This window comes from Furipterus horrens, unplaced genomic scaffold, assembly GCF_987537825.1.
Source record: "Furipterus horrens unplaced genomic scaffold, mFurHor1.1.pri manual_scaffold_17, whole genome shotgun sequence".
Classification (NCBI taxonomy): Eukaryota; Metazoa; Chordata; class Mammalia; order Chiroptera; family Furipteridae; genus Furipterus; species Furipterus horrens.
Window position 1 is genome coordinate 61,164,573 of NW_028327187.1, and position 20,397 is coordinate 61,184,969.

Below are 20,397 nucleotides of genomic sequence, written 5' to 3' on the forward strand. Positions count from 1 at the left end.
AAAGAAAATTGTGAATAAATATATACCACTCAATGTAAACTATCAAATTAAAGCAGAGTTATTTCTTAAAGAGTAATTTCAGAGGCTCATTATTCAGAAGTTTATTTTTAACAACTTAATTTCTTTACTTAGGGGAAAAGTTGTTTTTTTTTTAACTTGTGAACATTTTAGCAAAAACAGTACTGAAAAAAAGAGGCATTAAGGAAGAACTAATACTCCTCAATACATGAAATGTATTTCAGCAATAATGTAGGGTAAATTCACACCAGGGGTGCTTAATAAAACAGGCACAAAATTTCAGGTTTGGATATTTGTGTGAAATTCATGATTCTGTAACTACTTAGCTATATGATTTCTTTTTTTTTTTTGTATAATTAAGAACACAATACTTCTGTATCCGGTTTTGAATGGGATAATTGAATTCAAAAACAAATAATTACTATGCAAAACTATAAAGTATTATAAAGATAGACTATTTTCTATTTTATTTTCAGATTTTTTTGAAGATTTTTCCATTTTTATTTCCCAAATGTTTAAACTTACAACAATGTTTCAAGTTTGTAAGTTCATTCAAGAATCAAATACACTATATGGTTTTGTGACTGCTCTTCAGAATAGTCTATGCTAACCATTTTAACTTCATTATTTAACTTTATATTAAAATAATTTTAGATATTGAAAAGTTGCAAAGATAGTATAAAAAGTTCCCAAATACTTTTCATCCAACTTTTCCTAACATTAGTATCATACATGTCTATAGTGTAATTATAAAAACTAAGCAATTACCATAATACAATTAAGTAACAACCTTTATTAAGATTTCGCCATTTCCCCACTATTTTTCTAAGAGCAAAATCAGGATCTCAAATGGTGCTTTGTGATCATGTCCTCTTAATATCCTCCAATATACGATAGTTTGCCAGTTCACTATTGTCTTTCACAACATGACTTATGAAGAGTACTTGGTCAATTATTTTACAGAATATCTTTTCATTTGATCTTCTCTGATGCGTTTGAGTATCGCTTGAGGTTATTTATTTTGGTAAATATTACCACAGAGGTCATGAGCTGCTTTCACTACAAGGAATAAATGTCTTCTTACTGGCCTCATTAACTTTGACAACTGTGGTATCCAGGTTTTTCCTCTGTAAAGTTTCTATTTTCCAATTTGTAATTCATATATATTTCATAAGAGATATTTACTTTGAGGTTATGCAAAATTTATATCTACCTAAACTTCTACCCACTAACTTTAGCATTTATTAGTGGATCTTTCTTCTAACAATTATTACTGTAGCATTGTGATGCTGATTTTCTATTTTTCCAATTCTTTCAACTTTTATTTATTTTTAATTTAATTAATTTTATTTATATTGTTATTATTTTTTTAATTTTATTTTTTGGTTTTTCAATTACAGTGTCCCATTTTTCCCCATTGCTCCCCACCACCCAGCCCTCCCCTTCTCCCACAATCATATCCCTCCCCGTTGTCCATGTCCATGAGTCATTTATACACATTCCTTGATGAAAACTTTCCCTTACTTATCCCCGTTCTCTCCCTCCCCCTCCCCTCTATTGACTGTTATTCTTCTCCTTGTCCTATTTAGTTCATTTGTTTCTCTTCTTTAGTTTTCTGTATTAGGTGATATGATATGGTATTTTTCTTTCTTTGCCTGGCTTATTTCACTAAGCATAATTATCTATAGTTTTATCCATGTTGATGCAAATGGCAGGAGTTCCTTCTTTCTTTCTGCTGCATAGTATTCCATTGTATAAGTGTACCACAATTTTTTGATCCACTCATCTACAGATGGGCTCTTTGGCTGCATCCAGCACTTAGCTATTGTAAACAGGGCTGCTATGAACATAGGGGTGCATAAGTTCTTCTGAATTAGGGTTTTAGGATTTTTCAGGTATAATCCTAGCAGTGGAATCACTGGTTCAAAAGGCAGTTCCATTTCTAGTTTTTTGAGGTAATTCCATACTGTTTTCCATAGTGGCTGCACCAGACTGCATTCCTACCAACAGTGCAGTAGGGTTCCCATTTCTCCACATCCTCGCCATCACTTGTTTGTTGATTTGTTGATGATGCCCATTCTCACTCCTGTAAAGTGGTATCTCATTGTGGTTTTTTTTGCATCTCTGATGGCAAATGGTGTTGATCATTTTTCCATGTGTCTATGGACCCTCTGTATGTCCTCTTTGGAGAAGTGTTTGTTCAGGTCCTTTTCACGTTTTTTAATTGCGTTGTCTGTTTTCTTGATGTTGAGTCATATAAGGTCTTTATATTTTTTGGAGATCAGTCCCCTGTCTGAGATATCATTGGAAAATATGCTTTCCCATATGGTTGATTACCTTTTAATCTTGCCGATGTTTTCTTTTGATGAGCAGAAACTCTTTAGTTTGATGTAGTCCCATTTGTTTATTTTTTCCTTTATTTCTCTTGCCTTCAGAGATGTATCTGTGTAAATATTGTTAAGTGGGATATCTGAAAATTTCCTGCCTGTTTTCTTCTAGGACTTTTATGGTGTCATAGCTTACATTTAAGTCTTTGATCGATCTTAAGTTTATTCTCGTGTATGGTGTAAGTTGGTGGTCTAGTTTTATTTTTTTTTTTTGTACATCCCTGTCCAGTTCTTCCAGCACCATTTGTTAAAAGAGGCTCTTTCCACTCCATTTTATGTTCCTTCCTCCTTTATCAAAGATTAGATGACCATATAGGCCTGGGTTTATTTCTGGGCTCTCTGTTCTGTTCCACTGATCTATATGTCTGTTCTTATGCCAGTACCAGGCTGTTTTGAGCACAGCGCCTTTGTAGTATTGTTTAATGACTGGTGTTGTGATTACTCCTGCTGTGTTCTTCTGTCTCAAGATTGCTTTTGCTCTTCGGGGCCTTTTTTGGTTCCATATGAGTTTTTAGAGTATTTTTTCGAGGTCTGTGAAACATGTCACTGGTATTTTAATAAGAATTGCATTAAATCTGTAAATTGCTTTGGGTAGTATGGCCATTTTGATGATGTTGATTCTTCCCATCCAAGAACATGGTATTTGCTTCCATTTACTTGTATGTTCCCTAATTACTTTCTTCAATGTTACATAATTTTCAAAGTATAGGTCTTCTATCTCTTTGGTTAAATTTATTCCTAGGTACTTTAATTTTCTTGTTGCTGTAGTTAATGGCATTTTCTTTTCTGTTTCTGTCTCTGATATTTTATTGTTGGTGTACAGAAATGCCTTAGATTTCTGCATATTTTTTGTATCCTGCTATTTTTGTCAACTTCACTTATTATATTGAGTAGTCTTTTAGTGGAGTTTATAGGCTTTTCTAGGAATACTATCACGTCATCTGCAAATAATGATAGTTTTACTTCTTTCCAAATTTGGATGACTTTTATTTCTTTTTCTTGTCTGATTGCTGTGGCTAGGACTTCCAACACTATGTTAAATAAAAGTGGAGAGAGTGGACATCTTTGTCTTGTCTCTGATCTCAGGGGGAATGATTTCAGTTTTTTTTTTTTTCCGTTAAGAATGATGTTGGCTTCAGGTTTATCATATATAGCCTTAATTATGTTAAGTTGTGCTCCCTCTCTTCCCATTTTGTTGAGTGTTTTCATCATAAATGGGTGTTGTACTTTATCAAGTGCTTTTTCTGCATCTATTGATATGATCATGTGATTTTTGTTTTAATTTTGTTTAGGTGATGAATTATATTTATTGATTTGCAAATATTATACCATCCTTGCATCCCTGGGATGAATCCCACTTGATCATGGGGGATGTTCTTTTTGATATATTGCTGTATCCTATTTTCCAATATTTTGTTGAGGATTTTAGCATCTATGTTCATCAGTGATATTGGCCTGTAGTTTTCTTTCTTTGTTGTATCTTGACCTGGTTTTGGGTTTTGGGTAATACCGGCTTCATAGAAAGAGTTTGGGATTTTTCTCTCTTCTTGGATTTTTTGGAATAGTTTGAGGAGTGTAGGAGTTATTTCTTCCCTGAATGTTTTGTAAAATTCGCCTGTGAAGGCATCCAGTCCAGAGATTTTGTGTGCCGGGAGATTTTTGAATAGTGTTTCAATTTCCTTCTTTGTTATTGGTCTGTTGAGACTTTTTTCTTCTTCTTGATTCAGTTTGGGAATGCTATATGTTTCTAGAAATGTGTCCATTCCTTCGAGGTTGTCAAATTGCTTGCCATACAGTTTGTAGTAATTTCTTACAATCTTCTCTATTTCCGTGGTATCAGTCGTGGTTTCTCCTTTTTCGTTTCTGATTTTGTTTATTTGATTCTTCTCTCTTTTTTTCTTGATGAGCCTTGCTAAAGGCTTGTCAATTTTGTTTATTTTTTCAAGGAACTAGCTCGTAGTTTTGTTGATATTTTTCATTGTTCGTTTAGTTTCTATGTTGTTTAATTCTGCTTTGATCTTTATGATTTCCTTTCTTCTTTTTGCCCTAGGCTTTGTTTGTTGTTGCTGTTCTAGTTCTTGTAGCTTTATGGTTAGGTTTTTTATTTGAGGTTCTTCTACTCTTTTCAGATATGCTTGTATTGCTATGAATTTCCCTCTTAGGACTGCTTTTGCTGTGTCCCATAGGTTTTGGGCTGTTGCGTGTTCATTGTCATTAGTTTCTAGAAATTTCTCGATTTCCTCTTTGATGTCATTGTTAACCCATTCGTTATTTAAGAGCGTGTTATTCATTCTAAATGAGTTTGTGTGTCTTTGATTTTTTTCCCTGAGGTTGATTTTTAGTTCAAGTCTTTGCGGTCTCAAAAGGTGGTTGATATAATGTTAATTTTCTTGAATATATTGAAGCTTGTTTTGTGTCCTACCATGTGGTCTATCTTTGAAAATGTTTCATGTGCATTTGAAAAGAATGTATATTTTGCTTCTTTGGTGTGAAAATTTCTATATATATATAAGTTAAGTCCATGTGGTCTAGTGTGTTGTTCAATGCCTGTATATCCCTGGTGTTTCTTTGCTTCGAAGATCTGTCTATTGTAGGTAATGGAGTGTTAAAGTCCCCTACTATGAGTGTGTTGCAACTAATATCCTTCTTGTAGTCTTCTAATATTTGCTTTATGTATTTGGGTGCTCCTATGTTGGGAGCATATATGATTATCAATGTTATATCTTCTTGATGGATTGTTCCCTTAGTATTATTAAATGTCATTTTTTTGTCTCTTTTTATTGCTCTTGCTTTGAAATCCGTTTTGTCTGATATGAGGACTGCTATCCCAGCTTTTTTTTCCGGCCTGTTTGCTTGGAATATTTTTTTAATATCATTTTATTTTCAATCTATGTAAATCTTTTGTTTTTAAGTGTGTTTCTTGTAGACAGTAAATATGTGGCTCCTGTTTTTTTACCCATTCCGTTACCCTATGTCTTTCAATTGGAGCATTTAATCCATTTACATTTAAGTTTATTGGTGACATGTGTTTATTCATTTCGTTTTGTACCTGTGTTTCCTCTTTTTTCCTTTTTTTCTTAAAACATTCCCTTTAGCATCTCTTGCAGTGCTGGTTTGGTGGAGATGTATTCTTTTAGTCTTCCTTTGTCTGGGAAACTCCTTATTTCTTCTTCCATTTTGAATGAGAGCCTTGTTGGATAGAGTATTCTTGGTCGTAGACATTTGTTTTTAATTGCTTGAAACATTTTTGACCATTCCCTTTTGGCTTTTTGTGTTTCTGATGAGAAATCAGTCATTATCCTTTTCGGAGTTCCCTTGTATGTTATTTGCTGTTTTTCTCTTGCTGCTTTTAGGATTCTCTCTTTGTCTTTGCATGTTGCTATTTTAATTATGATGTGCCTTAGAGTGGTCCTTTTGGGGTTCCACTTCATTGGGACTCTCTGTGCTTTTTGAACTTGCATGACTTTTACTCTCATCAGGTTAGGAATTTTTTCTGTCATTACTTCTGTTATCAGCTTCTATATTTCTCATTCTTTTTCTTCTCCCTCTTATTTTGATGATCCGGATATAATGTTTTCTCATGCTATCCTGTAATTCCCTAACATCGTCTTCATACTTTTTCTATCTTTTTTAATTTAATGTATTGTCTGGGTATCTTTTTCTACATTGTCCTCTAACTGACTGATCCCATTCTCTACTTCGTTTAGCCTGCTTTTGATTGATTCTATTGTGTTTTTCATTTGAGGGATTGTATTCTTCATTTTTTCCTGGGTCTTGTTAATAGTTTCTATGTCCTTTTTTATGCTGGTGTAGTTCTCAGTAAGTTCTCTGTAATTTTCTTGGAGCTGTTGGTAACTTCCTTGGAGGTTGTTGAAGTTTCTTTTGAGGTCGTCGCGTATATTGAGCTTCTTCACCACCATAGTTTTGAATTCCATGTCTGTCATTTGGGCTATGTCTATTCCATCTACCTCTCTTTCTGGCGATTCCTCTTTTCTTTTCATTGAGAGGTTGTTTCTGTGTCTTACCATGTTGGATTCTTCTTGTTTGATTTTGTTTTTTGAATTTGTCTGCTTTGACTTACCAACTTTGTGGTCTGAGATTCTTTATAAGAGATCTGGGGGTTTCGGTGGTTCAGTCTCTTTGATATCCTGAGCCTGATGTTCTTGGGGTTCCCTTTATGTTGTTTGTTTATGCTGTCTAGTTATATTTCAGATGCTCTTTGATGGTTCCTTTCCTCTGGCTAGTTGATTGAGAGTCACTCTGCCCAGCTTGTATTGAGTTCTTTTGTGGAGATTCTGTTAAAAACATAAACACACAGCCCAGGCAGGAAACCCACACCCTCAAAAATATCTCCCACCCTCCATCACGCTATCGTCAGCAAATGAGCCAGTATTAATATAAATGCAGAGAATTTGGGGCTTTTATACTATAGGAAGAATAGATAGGAATTGTTTTTAAAGAGGAAAAATATGATTTTTGAAAGAGAGGTTGATAGATTAATAATAGTAGCAAGTAGTGTTGAGAGTATGCAGGACAGTATGTAATATTTACATTGTATGTTAATAATAATAAAAGAAAAAGAAGGAAGAATGAATAATATAGTCATAAAGTGGAATTGTATGGTATTAGATATATATAGTAGTTATATTCTATTTATTTAGTGTGAAAGGGAGCCTAAACAAAACAGACAAATAAATAAACAAAAATTAAAGAGGAAGGATGAAACAAATTAAGGATATAGTTTAAAATTTTTTTAAATGAAAATAGAAATTAAAATTAAAATAAAAAATAAGAAATTTAAAAAATTCAAATAAAATAAAATACAAATAAAAAAAAACTAAAATTGAACACAAACAAAAAAAAAATACAAAAGGAAAGCTTTTACTGAGTTCAGTCTTTATGTGTCATCTTCTTTTTCTGGATCTACGGCTGGTCTAATGAGGCGGTCCAGAGGTTCCTGATCCTTGCAGCAGCTGTGTGTGCCTGCATGCGGTGTTGGTCGCTGGTTACGCCCATGCCCCCGCGGTGGCCGGTGCATTCATTTGGTGCCTGTTGGAGCCTGTCAGGGTGCTTGTGCGCACGCTCACATGTGTGTGGAAGGTGGCCTGTGTGCTAGCATCAGTTCCGCCGAGCCGCGCCCTGGGAGTCAGTCTCTCGCCCCTTGGGTGCTGGGCCCCAGACACTGTGCAGGGTGGAAGTGAGTGTCTGTGAGTCTGTGAGTCACCACCACCCGCTGTTCCAGCGCCACAGCCGCTCCTCAACTTTTATTAATTAGGATTTTGCTAGAGAAGGTTTTAATGTTTATCTCTTTCTTTCTTTCTTCCTTTATTTATTTATATCAAGGGAAATCATGAATATTTACTTCATTCTTTGGGTTATAATCAGTTTGTTTTTTTTAAATCACAGATTACGTTCAGTGTCATTTTGTTCTAGTTTTAAGTGTACACAACTCAATGCCAAAACAACAACTAAAGTCCAATTAAAAAATGAACAGAGACTCTGAATATCGGGGAACACTTTGTTAGCCACTTTATTTACATTATTGGTTAAATTGTCCCTGTTTCAGCCCTTGAGAGTTCTTTCTGGTAGGCACATATATCTTTTTGATTTAGCTGCATTCCACTACTCTTTTATCTAGCAATTTGTAATTTTCTGGTACCATAAGATATTTATGTTTATCTTGTATTTTCCTTGCCCACCCTGTGGGTAAACAATTCTCCAAGGAGTACTGACTATTTACTTTTGTTGGGTAACAGAATTTGGAAACTATAATCTTGGTGCTAGTTGTGCTCATTGTTACCGTGGTGTCTACAGGTTATAGGCCATTTCAGCAGACAGAGCTAATATGTATACTAAACCACACATTTACAAACATTTATATTGATTTCTCTATCTTTATGTTTTATTTTTAAACATATTTTATTGATAATGTTCTTATAGTTGTCCAAATTTTATTTTGCCTTTTCATGCCTCTATATTGTACCCCCCTTTTCTCCATCAATTTGCCCCCTTTAATTCATGTCCATGGGTTGTGCATAGAAGTTCTTTGTATTCTCAATTTTCTTTGTTATTCTTAGCACACCCCCTGTTTATTTTGAACTTACCAGTTATGCTTATTTTTATAACAAAAACATGTTTAATAAAAAACTATATATTTAATAGGTAATTTGTTAAAACTAGAAATTAAAGTTCCACTGAAGGAGAGTCATTTTTTTCAATGTAAAGGAATTAATTTTACATATGAATAAAACTAAATTCAAGAATATTATTTTTTTCACTGATATATCTCCTAAAGCAGGGGAAATAAAGGAAGTAATGAACCAATGGGACTACATCAAACTAAAGAGTTTCTGCTCAGCAAAACAAAACATCAGCAAGATGAAAAGGGAACCAACCATATGGGGAAATGTATTTGCCAATGATATCTCAGACAGGAAATTGATCTCCAAAATATATAAAGAACTTATACTACTCAACACCAAGAAGACAGACAACCCAATTAAAAAATGGGCAAAAGACCTGAACAAACACTTCTCCAAAGAGGACATACAGAGGGTCCATAGACAGATGAAAGAATGCTCAACATCACTAGCCATCAGAGAGATGCAAATAAAAACCACAATGAGATATCACCTCACAGCAGTCAGAATGGCCATCATCAACAAATCAACGAACAACTTGTGCTGGCAAGGATGCAGAGAAATGGGAACCCTGGTGCATTGCTGGTGGGAATGCAGACTGGTGCAGCTACTATGAAAACAGTATGGAATTACCTCAAAAAACTAAAAATGCCTTTTAAACCAGCAATTCCATTGCTAGGATTATATCCGAAAAATCCTGAAACACCAATTCAAAGGAACCTATACATCCCTATGTTCATAGCAGCACTATTTACAATAGCCAAGTGCTGGAAACAACCTAAGTGCCCGTCTGTAGATGAGTTGATCAAAAAACTGTGGTACATTTACACAATGGAGTACTATGTAGCAGAAAGAAAGAAGGAACTTCTACCATTTGCAACAACATGGTTGTAACTAGAGAGAATTATGCTTAGCGAAATAAGCCAGGCAACAAAAGAAAAATACCTTATGCTATCACCTATTACAGGAAATTAATGAACAACACAGACAAATGAGCAAAATTGAACCAGAGGTATGTAAACAAGGAATAAACTAACAAGGGGGGAGGAGGTGGGAGGGAGAGAAGGGGGTAAGAAGGGGAAGGATCTAGTCAAAGAACATGTATAAATGGCATAGACAACTGTGTGGGGACTGAATGTGGGAGAAGGGGGCAGCAGGGTGCAGGGAAGCAAAAGGGCGGAAAAGTGGGAAGAAAAAGATTATTATTTTCAAGTTTTTCATTTCTGACAATTTCTGGAAAACAAAGTTGATTATGTTTTCCTATAAAGGAGCAATGTTAAAATATGGGGTTATATTCTTGTATTAGGATTCAACATTCAAATAATCACGTATTAATTTGTTGATAACCATGCACATGCACACTCACACGACTGCTGACATTTTTATTGGCATTGCATCTAGATACCTTTCTATATGCAACACAATACCAATCAAAATTCCAGAAGTATTGTGTGTGTGTGTATCAACAAATTGATTACATTTACACAATAGAATACTACACAGCAGCAAGAGAAAATGATCTCCTACCATTTGCAACAGCATGGATGAAACTGGAGAATATTATGATAAATAAAATAACTGAGTCAATGAAAGGCAAATATCCCATGTTCTCAGGAATCTTATGAACAAAATAAACTAATGAACAAATTAGAACCACAGGCATGGAATCAAGGAACAGCCTGACAGCAGCCATAGGGGAAAGGGAAGGGGGATAATGGTGGAAAGAAGGAGAATGGACTCGTCAAAGAACATGTATGAATGCCCTGTGACATGAGCAACAGTGTAAGAATTGACTATAGGAGCAGGAGGTGGGATGGCCAGAGGAAGGAAGAGGGGGGAAATTGGGACAACTGCAATAGAATAATAAGAAAAAACAAATAAAAAATAAAATGCTTGAAAAAAGAAGTATATCTGGGAAAGCTGACATCTTAACAATGTTGTCTTGTAATTCATATATCCAAAATAACCCTTCAATTATTTAGGTCTCTATTAATTTCCTTCATTAGTGTTTTGTAGTTCCCAGCATATAGATCCTGCATATATTTTGCTACATTTGTACATAATTATTTTAATTTTTGTGCTATTGTAAATGATATTTTTATTTCATTTTATTTACATGTACTATAGAAGTGCAAGTGGCATATATTTATCTCACCTCACTCACCTAAATTAGTTATACTTTCTGATTTACTTTTTTTGGTAAATCTTAGGAATTTTCAAAGTAGATAATGATGTCATCTGTGAATAAAAACATTTTATTTCCTTTCTTTCTCATTGATGTAGCTTTTATTTATTTTTCTCTCTTATTTCACTAGTTAGAATATCCTACATGCATTTAAAAAAAAGGATATAAGACATCCTTCACTCTTAGGGTACACCGTTCTCTCTTCAATATTACTGTATGAAGTGACCCCAAAAATAAAATTTGTTTATTAATAGCTGTATTTGTTTTTACATTTTTAAACTTCAGTCATCTTCAAAGTGTTCTCCTTTTGATTCAATAAACCTAACAAAACATTTTTCCACTACTCAAAACAGTTTTTTATTGTTTCTCTATTATAGTTGTCTCATTTCCCCCCATTTCTCTCCCCTTTCCCACAGTCAATCCCCACCCTGTTGCCCATGTCCATGTGTCATATATACTAGTTCCTTGACTAGGCCCTTCCCCTTCTTTCCCCCCTTTTCCCCCTCCCGCCTGCCTCTGGTCACTGACAATCTGTTCCTTGTTTATATGTCTCTGATTCTACTGACAATCTGATTCTACTTTGCTGATTTGTTTGTTTTGTTCATTAGTTTCCTGTACTAAGTGAGATCATATGAAACAGTTTGAACTCATCAATTTTTATGTCTTTTAGTGCTTCTGCAATTTTTTGTTGCACCTCTTCCACATTGGCAAAATGTTTCCCTTTGATAATTTTTTTCATCTAGGGGAACAAAAAAAGTTGGTCACAGGGGATATTGGGTGAATAGGGAGGGTAGGACATGGGTGGTCATGCCATTTTTGGTCAAAAACTGCTGAACACTCAGAGCAGTGTGGGTATGTGCACTTGTAAGTCATCCATCATGAAATGGGCAAATGCATTAAAAGAGCCTTCAAAAAAAATTCAGTGAAACCAAATGCAGCCTCTCACAGCAATGCCAGCTGGTACACTAGTATGGACAGGTTCCTAGAACAGTCACTTAGTGAGGGTAACCTGTACTACAAGGGGTCCACTGTCCGGAAGATAATTATGTTTTCTTTCTGGGTCCCCCATAATATGATGAGTATTTTGCAGATAACTTATCACCTTAATTTTTTCTATTACATATTTCGTGAGGTTTTTAAAAATAATGAAGATGTTGAATTCAGGAAATACTTTTGTCAGCATCCTTTGAGATATTTTTAATGTTTTGTTTTTCTTTTTTAAGATGTTAGTCTTTTAAGTAGCATTAATTTTAAATGTTGAAACAACCATTCTTTAGATGAATCTCACTTAGTCTGATGTTTATCCTGTTTGTATATTACTGGATTCAATTTATTAATCTGTCATTGAGAATGGTTTTGTCTATTTTAATGATAAATATTGGCTTGAAGTTTTTTATTCTTATACTGTCTATTATTGTTATTAGGGTAATGTTTATCTTCTAAAACAAAGAGAGAAACATCTCTTCCTCTCCTACTTTGTGAGAAAAATTGTTTAGAATTCTTATAATTTCTTCCTTAATTGTTGAATAGAATTTTATGGTGAAACAACTTGAGCCTGAAGTTTTCTTTTGTGGAATGGTTGGTTTTAAGTTAAGATTCAGTATCTTTAATATATGTAGGATATTCATATTATCTATTTCTTATTGAGTGAGTTTCTGGTAGTTTGTGTGTTTCAAGAAATAATCATTTAATATGTTATCAAATTTAATGGTACAAAGTAATAGTCCCTTAATATTTTAATGCTTTTTATTATTAGTAACAAAATCTCTTCTTCCATTCTTCATAATGGTAATATGTTTCTACTTCTTTTTAATTTTTTTCTTGGTTAATATGTTTAAATATTTATCAATTTTATTGATATTTTCCTCAAAGGACCACATTTAGCTTCATTGGTTTTCTACATTCTCTCTCTCTCTCCTTCTCACTCTCACTTTTGGTATGTCTCTATTTTATGTTTTTTTTTTTTTAATTGTTCTATCATAGTCATTGCATTTTCCCCCAATTTCTCTCCCCTATCCCACCTAATCCTCTTTCTCCCACAGCTAGTCCCATCCTGTTATTCATGTCCATGGGTCATTTACACAAGTTCCTTGACTAACTCCTTCCCCCTTTTTCCCTCTTGTCCCCCTCTAATCTCCCCTCTGGTCACTGTCAGTCTGTTCATTGTTTAAGTGCCTCTGATTCTATTTTGCTTCTTTGTTTGTTTTGTTCATTAGGTTTCTGAACTAGATGAGATCATATGGTATTTGCCTTTCAATTCCTGGCTTATTTCACTAAGCATAAAATTCTCCAGTTCCACCCATGCTGTCATGAAAGGTTCAGAAGTTCCTTCCTTCTTTCTGCTGTTTAGTATTCCATTGTGTAAATGTACCAATTTTTTTATCCACTCAGTAATAGATGGGCACTTAGGCTGTTTCCTGCACTTGGCTATTATAAATAACACTGCTATGATCATAGGGATGCATAGGTTATTTTGAATTAGTGTTTCAGGATTCTTCAGGTATATCTTAACAATGGAATTGCTGGATCAAGAGACAGTCCCATTTTTAATTTTTTGAGGAAATTTTATACAATTTCCCATTGTGACAGCACCAGTATGCATTCCCACCAACAGTGCACTAGCATTTCCTCTTATCCACACCCTTGCCAGCACTTGTTGTTTGTTGATTTGTTGATGATGGCCATTCTGACCTGTGTGAGGTGATATCTCATTGTGGTTTTTATTTGCAGCTCTCTGGTGGCTAGTGATTTTAAGCATCCTTTCATATCCCTATGGGTCCTCTGTATGCCCTCCTTGGCGAAGTGTCTATTCAGGTTCTTTGCTCACTTTTTAATTGGATCGCTTGTCTTCCTGGTGTTTAGTCATATAAGTTCTTCATATATTTTGGATATAAAACTCATCTGTTTTTAATTTTTTTTACTTATTGTTATTTCCTTGTGCTTGACTGGGTATAATTATCTTTTTTCTCTAGTTTCTTGAAGTGAATGCTTTGAAACCTGGTGTGCTATTTTTCTACTTCTTTTAATGTAAGTGGTTATTTTTGTAAATTTCTTTCTAAACATTTATTTCATTGTATTCAGAAAATATGATGTTTTCTCTTTTCATTTTAATTCAGTTTAAAATATTGGTTGTTGGTGGAGATCAAGTCTCTGTGTAGGGTCATTTCTTCACGTCCCTCAGTTCAGGTGTCCTGTGACTCAGATAAGCAAGCTGGACTTGCTGACGCCAGCAGCTGTAAGCTGTTCTAAGCCACTGTGCTATGGTATCCTGAGAATAAAGAGACTTTGCTGAGTACTCCATTACTCCCTTGTCCTATCATCTTGTTTGAAGTTTAGCCTTAAGGACTTACAGTTTTGTTGTTGTCTCCAAACTAGTTAATGTTTGAACCCTGGCATCCTGTTTTCTCCTTAAGCAATATGGTGTGTATCCTGTAATTGCCACCCTCAGATTTCAATAAAAGGACGGTGCTTGCTCTACTCAGTGCTGACTTGCCTGAGCATGCAGCAGCGCCCCCGTTCATCCAATAATTATGTCTGCTTGAATTATCTCAAGCGTCCCTCTGTCATCACTTCACTTACAACTACAATTGGTTTAATTTTCCCTTTTAAGTTTCCACTTTGACACATTATTTGACATTTTTTTAAAAATTCCAAACAGTTGTGGATTTTCCTGCTATCTTTATACTGTTGATTTTTAGTTTGTTCTATTATACCTCAAGAATAAACTTTGTGACTTTTACTTTTAAGGACATTTCAAAGGTTTATCGCTCAGAATATATATCATTTTTGTGATTGTTCCATGTTCATTTGTGTAGAATCTGTAGCCTGTGTTTTTGATGATTTGTGTTCTAAATATCAGGTCAAGTGGGTTGATAGTGTTGTTCAAATCATGTATATCCTTACTTATTTTATTCCTCCCTTTTCTCTCAGTTTTGTACTGAAATGTTGAACTCTCCAACTTTTGTTTGTAAATCTATTTCACTTTTAAGTTCTATCAGCTTTTGACTCTAAAATTCTGCTCTTAGGTACTTATACTTTTAGGATTGTTGTTTCTACTTGAAGAATTGTCCCTTTATTGTAATATAATGTCCACCTTTTTCCCTATTAATATTATACTATTTTTTCATCTAATGTATGATTTACCTAATATTAATATAAATATCCCAGCTTCTTATTGTTTAGTTTTGGCAAAGGATATGTTTATCTATTGTTTAATTTCTTTTTCCTTTTAATTTTTTAAATTTTTTTTATTTTTTAGTTTTTTTTTCTTTTTTTTTTACAGTGAAATGACTCATATTCCCTTTATTTTTTTTAATTTTATTTTTTGTTATTCAATTACAGTTGTCCCATTTTTCCCCCATTGCTCCCCCCTTCCAGCCCATCCCTTCTCCCACAATTATATCCCTCCCCATTGTCCATGTCCATTAGTCATTCATATACGTTCCTTGACCTGACCCTTCCCTTACTTATCCCCCTTCTCTCCCTCCCCCCTCCCCCCTACTGACTACTATTCTAGTCTTTGCCTATTTAGTTCGTTTGTTTGTGTTGCTCTTTACTTTCCTGTAATGGGTGATATCATATGGTATTTTGCTTACTTTGCCTGGCTTATTTCACTAAGCATAATTCTCTCTAATTCCATCCATGTTGTCGCAAATGGCAGGAGTTCCTTCTTTCTTTCTGCTACATAGTATTCCATTGTGTAGACGTACCACAGTTTTTTGATCCATTCATCCACAGACGGGTACCTAGGCTGTTTCCAGCACTTAGCTATTGTAAACAGGGCTGCTATGAACATAGGGGTGCATAAGTTCTCTTGAATTAGGGTTTCAGGATTTTTTTCGCGTATAATCCTAGCAGTGGAATCACTGGTTCAAATGGCAGTTCCATTTTTAGTTTTTTGAGGTAATTCCATACTGTTTTCCATAGTGGCTGCACCAGTCTACATTCCCACCAACAGTGCAGTAGGGTTCCCGTTTCTCCACATCCTTGCCAGCATTTGTTGTTTGTTGATTTGTTGATGATGGCCATTCTGACAGGTGTAAGGTGGTATCTCATTGTGGTTTTTACTTGCATCTCTCTGATGGCCAATGATGTTGAGCATTTTTTCATGTGTCCATGGACCTTCTGTATGTCCTCTTCGGAGAAGTGTTTGTTCAGGTCCTTTGCCCATTTTTTAACTGGGTTGTTTGTTTTCTTGATGTTGAGTTGTATAAGCTCTTTATATATTTTGGAGATCAGTCCCCTGTCTGTGATGTCATTGGCAAATATGTTTTCCCATATGGTTGGTTTCCTTTTCATCTTGCTGATGTTTTCTTTTGATGAGCAGAAACTTTTTAGTTTGATGTAGTCCCATTTGTTTATTTTTTCCTTTATTTCTCTTGCCTTAAGTGATGTACCCGTGAAGATATTGTTACGTGGGATATCTGAAATTTCCCTGCCTATGTTTTCCTCTAGGACTTTTATGGTGTCATGGCTTACATTTAAGTCTTTAATCCATCTTGAGTTTATTCTTGTATGTGGTGTAAGTTGGTGGTTTAGTTTCATTTTTTTGCACGTCCCTGTCCAGTTCTCCCAGCACCATTTGTTAAAGAGGCTCTTCTCACTCCACTTTATGTTCCTTCCTCCGTTATCAAAGATTAGTTGACCATAGAGGCCTGGATTTATTTCTGGGCTTTCAATTCTGTTCCACTGATCTATATGTCTGTTCTTATGCCAGTACCAGACTGTTTTGATCACAATGGCTTTGTAGTATTGTTTGATGTCTGGTATCGTGATTCCTCCTCCTGTGTTCTTCTGTTTCAAGATTGCTTTTATTTTTTGGTTTTTCAATTACAGTTGTCCCATTTTCCCCCATTGCTCTCCCGCACCTAGCCCACCCCTTCTCCCTATTTTTTAATGTATTTATGTTTTTATCTTTAAAACAAATTTGTTGTAGATAGCATATTGATAAGTTGTTTCTTTTGTATCCATCTTGACAATTTTTTAACTCATGTGCTTAGATCATTCACATTGATTGTAATTATTGATATACTTGAATTAAATTTCATCATTTTACATGCTTTCTGTGTGTTTTATACACATTTTCTTCTTTCTCTGTCTTAAGTTAATTGATCATTTTTATAATTTTATTTCATCTTTTTAAAATATAATTAATAAAAAATTTTTGTTCTATTACAGTTGTTTCAATGTTTTCCCATTGTTTTCCTTTATCCTGCCCTACCCTATTTCCACAGCAAACCCTATTTCCACAGTCAATTCCCACCTTGTTTCCTATTTCCATGGGTTATTTTTACCTGTTCTTTGACTAGACCCTTCTTCTTTTCCTCTTTATCTTCTCCCCACTTCCTTCTGGTCACTGTCAGTCTGTTCCTTGTTTCCGTGCTTCTGGTTCTTTTTATACATTTGTTTGTATTGTTCATTAGGTTCCTCTAATAGGTGAAATTATATTAACTAATTATTTGTACAACTCTTAAAAATTATACTTATGATTGCCCCGCAGGATATCATTAATTATGGGAAGTCTATATGCAATTAAAATTCACAATTCTCCTGTAATATAAAGACCTTAAGACTATATTCCCAACCTTCACTCCCATCCTTAATGCTAGTATTGTCATACATTCTATTTTTACTTATGTATAAACATACAATAACTTTCTACTCTGTTGCTTTCTATTGTTGTTTTAGGCCATTACATTTTATAGCAATTAAAATTAGAAAAGAGAAATTTTATTTTACCTTTATTTTTCCCATTACCCTTTCCTTTTATTTATTTTTATAGACTGAAGTCTCTGCATGGTATTTCTTCTGCTCGAAAAACTTAATTTAACATTTCTTAGAAATTACATCTGCTACCAATATATTCCTCAAATTTTTGTTTGCTTTCTATTCTACATGTCGTGTTCATTTGGCCTGTGTGTAACATTGTTTCTATATATTTTAAAGCAGTATAAATATATTTCTAGAAATGTATTTGTATGTGTTGTTATTATATCATGCTTAGTGTTTTCTGAGTTTCTTAACCAATGACTTGGCATATGTATTAATTAAAGTTATTTTCACCTCTCTTCTTCAAATAATTTTTCTCAGTTCTCTCTATTCTTCTTCAGGAATCCTAATTGTCCCGCTTAATGGATGACCCCTCTCTCTCTCTCTTTCCCTCTTTTTCTTTCTCCCTTTCTCTCCCTCCCCCTCTCTCTCTTTCCCCCATCTTCTCTCCTCTCCTCCTCACCTCCCCTCTATCTTCTAATCCTTTTTGTTCCCTGTGTTTTGGTTTAGGATATTTTTACAGACGTGCCTTCAAGTCCATTAATTCTTTCTTTGGCTGTAAAAGTTATTCTTTCTAAAAAATACTGTTTTTTTTTTATTTTTTTCATTTCTAACATTTCCACTTGGTCTTCTAGTGATAACTTCCATTTAGAAAGGGAGTTTGTTTGGCAGTTGACTATATTTTCTAATGTCAGCTTTGTCTGTAGCTTTAAGTCTTCTCTTTGTATTTTGTCTCAGAGAGCATATTTATGTGACATACTATTTCTTTCTTTTTTTTTTTTTTTACCTTGGTAGATGTGTATACTGGAGTGTATTTATTGTTGTTTTGACTATTCCTCAGTATTAAGCAGGCACTTTGTCTCTCAGACTCATGGAGACCATTATTAATGTTGTCGCTCTCCTGGCATAATTCTGAACCCAGAATGTATTTTCACCCTTGTCTACTACTCCTCTCAGTGGATTGAGCGTCGGTCTGCGAGCTAAGTGTCGCTGGTTCGATCTTCCAGTCAGGGTACATCAGAGAAGGAAAACTCTGACTCCAAAAATCCTCCGCTGCCTTGCGGCATACCTCTTCAGGGGAAGGCTAGGGGAGTAAACCCCGACAGAAAATCCGGAGCCGGAGTCCCTAAGGCAGTTTGACGTTGTAGTCAACACCGGCAACTCCTGCGGTGCACCTGAAGCCAAGCTGTATTGACTCCGTTTTTCCCTTGGAGGACCCTTCAGCTGCAAAGAGAGGGGGGTTCTGCTGCATGGGCAACAGCAGACCCTCCATATCACCCTGCCCAGGCTCTGTAGCTTCAGCTTCACTGGAGAGGACACTCCAGCGTCATCGCAAGATTTCGATTCAACACGGGAGGAGACAGATACCGTGTCACTCCCGAGTCGGACTGCACAGCCATTCTCGGCGGTGCAGATAGACTCTTAAGAAGCTACACCATCATCTCTCGAGACGGACGGCTGCCGACGACGACTACTCCTCTCCCTTTTTCTATTGCTTTAGCTGCAATCAGATTTTATTAGTACCCAAAGAATTACAATGTTTTGTGCCCCTTCTACGACCAATTAAGGTTATCATTTGGTGAAGAAGATAGGAAGGTGGAGTCTAGGTGGAGTTCCTTGTCCCAGTTGCAGTGTCTACTGTTCCTATCCTCCATGTATGCATTTGAGGCAGACTTCCTCAGGATTTTCCCAATCTTTTTTTGTGATTAACAAGTAGAGTCTGTGAAGAAAAAGCATCAGAGTTACTGTGGACTCCTTTGTGTTTTTAATCATCAGGGCCTTCACACTCTCTCAGAAATATATGGTTTACTGACATCGACTGTGTTGCTACTTATCCCAAATGAGCCTTTCTTAGTAATGTATCATTGCGTCTTTCCCAGATAATTCAGTGCTTGGGTCTCATCTCCCTCATAAAATGTCTGTCTTACTTTAGATTCTCGGCCACTTGATTGTCTTAAGGTGTCAGTATTATTATGGATTCATGAAATGTTGGGAACTTGCTGTTGTTCCAGCTTTTTTCATTGTAAAGTCAAAAGTAATTATCTTTCTAACTCTTTTTTCCAAGTGAAAACAAGAAGTGATACTTAGCCCTGGCTGCGTGGCTCAGTGGATTGAACATCGGCGTGCTAGAAAAAAAGAAAAAAAAAAGTGATACTTTTGTTATAAAGGGTTCATGGACATGGACAATGCTGTGGTGATTGCAGAGTAGGGTATATAAGGAAGATAAATGGTAATAAAAATACAATAAAATAAATATAAAAATTTTTAAAAAAATATTTTTATTTAAATACAGTTATGTATAATTTTATACCATTTATATTAGTTGATGATATAAAATAGTGATTCAATATTTTTATACTTACCAATATATTATCTCAGTAATTCTAGTAATATTGTCACTGTGTAGATTTATCACAATATTATTGATTACATTTTCCTTCTTTTTTCCACCCATCTCCCCATCTGCTCCGTTCTAGTAACCATACTTTTTGTCTATTTCTATAACTCTGTTTTTCTTTTGTTTTTAATTTGAAATTTTACCTATAACTGAAACTGTGGTGTATTTTTCTTTCTCTTCCTGACTCATTTCCTTTAGAATAATACTGTCTAGGTTCAAACATGTTGTTGAAAATGGTAATGTTACGACTACATAGGTGAGATTGAACACTCTGAAGTGTTGTATAAAGTAAGCAAAGGATTTTAATAATGGCCAGGAGTTGGGCAGACCCTGAGCTGGTCTCTAACATGCTCCAACCTACAATGGAGTCTAAACGCTGGGTTATATACTGGTGAGGCCCCCTTTGTTTCTTCTTTGAAAGGAAACAGCCTTAGGAAGAGGGGGCTGGGCAGGACTGCAGTAATGACTTGGCAGTAAGAGGAACAGAAATTCGCAAGGCTA